The sequence below is a fragment of the Pteropus alecto genome, unplaced genomic scaffold (assembly GCF_000325575.1).
Source record: "Pteropus alecto unplaced genomic scaffold, ASM32557v1 scaffold23, whole genome shotgun sequence".
NCBI lineage: Eukaryota > Metazoa > Chordata > Mammalia > Chiroptera > Pteropodidae > Pteropus > Pteropus alecto.
In genome coordinates, this window is record NW_006435837.1 from 4,355,622 (window position 1) to 4,357,236 (window position 1,615).

At 40.1% G+C, this 1,615-nt stretch overlaps 1 protein-coding gene across 9 annotated transcripts in view; it reads right to left on the reverse strand.

Annotated features, from left to right (window-relative positions):
* The window catches only part of PPEF1 (protein phosphatase with EF-hand domain 1), a 106,707-nt gene that overhangs the window by 96,663 nt on the left and 8,429 nt on the right, over window positions 1-1,615 (reverse strand). The gene's annotated exons all lie outside the window — the stretch shown is intronic.

Genomic DNA, 1,615 nt, shown 5'->3' on the forward strand with positions numbered 1-1,615 from the left:
CTGCCATTGTTGCTGGTGTGGCTACGTGAAAAGAATACTATGAAAACAGGTTGCTGAGAGATCCAAGATTTCTCTGGATTGTTTTTCCAGAAAAGGTTGTGAAGTTAATATAGGGCCTATAACAAAATATTGCCATTTAAAAATTTTTTAAATGAAGTCTTCTGTGCCCAGAAGAGTAGGGAGATTAGGAAAGGTGACCAAAAGCAAGTTCTTGAAATTTCAAGGAAATATCAGCTCTGCCAGTTACAACCTAGGGATCTTAGGCAACTTACATAACTTCTCTGAGCCACAGTTTTCTCATTTAAGAAATGGGGATAATATATAAATGAAATAATCTAAGTGAAAAATTCTTTATAAACTATAAAGTGCTAAACAAATACTACCTTTTCTAGGCGAGACCTACATTTCCGAATGGATACATGTCCTAGAGAAGAAATGCGGTCTGGCCTCTGGGTCAGGATGTGCCTGGGGGCCATAATAGAATGTGGTTCTAGAGTCAGATTGCTTGGCGTTATATTCTAGCTATACTGCTTAGCAGCTGTGTGTGAGCTTGGGAAAATTACATAACTTCTCTGTGCCTGTTTCTTAGAAAACCAAGATAGTAATAGTATCTACCACACTGGGTTGATATAAGGAATAAGTGAGTTAATATGTATTGTGGCAGCCACCAATAGATGCCTAACCAATATTCATTCTGCCTTTCTTTCTTACCAATAAAACCCCAATTTTGTTGTAGGTGGCAATGGACTCAGCCAACAAAACTTGATTTGCGAAGTTCCCTTGCAGTTGGGGGTGTTCATGTAGCACAGTTCTGGCCAATGAGATATAAGCAGAAATCCACTGGCTGAGGCTCCCAGAAAAGCTATTTCTCTGATTTCAAAAAAAAAAAAAAACCCAACAAAAAAACAACAACAAAAAAAACAGACTCAGCTGTCTTGGGCCCTTTCCTCTTTGTCCTTCCCCCATTCTGTTTGTAACCAAAACACAATGCCTGGAGGAGAGGAGGAGCGCTCTTGAGTGCATTAGGAAGACAGCCTCCCTGAAAGTGATAATGCAGAAAGATATAAGGAAGAGCCTGAGACATAAATGACAATATGAAGCTTCTTTCCTGACTTCATATCACCTATTGTGAGATAAAAAGCAACCCTCTGTTTTAGGTTTCTGCTATTTCATTTACCTTATTAGATGCAGCCAAACACATCCTCTCTACCAATACACTTATAGAGCAATTTGACTGCCTAGATCATAGTTAGTATTCAGTAAATATTAGCTATTACCATTATTATTTGCCAGCATTCGGGTCCCAAACCAGGTGATTAGCAAGTATTCCCCTCACTTCCTTGCAATAGTACTCCAATTTTCCTTTTTGAAATCAACCCTCTCCCTATTCTCAACCCTATGGTTTGCAGTGGGATTGACACCACTCCCCATTCGAAGTATGGATCTTGACTGGCTTAATCCAGTTAGCATGAGCCCACTTCCCAAACCACAGTGACTATCCATCCCCAGATGAGTATATAACTCAGGCCTAAGGCAGTTTGCACAACTTCTCCTGGCAAAAGAGAGTGACTGGATGGGCACATAGCTAAAGACAGGCAATATCAGTGCATCTCAG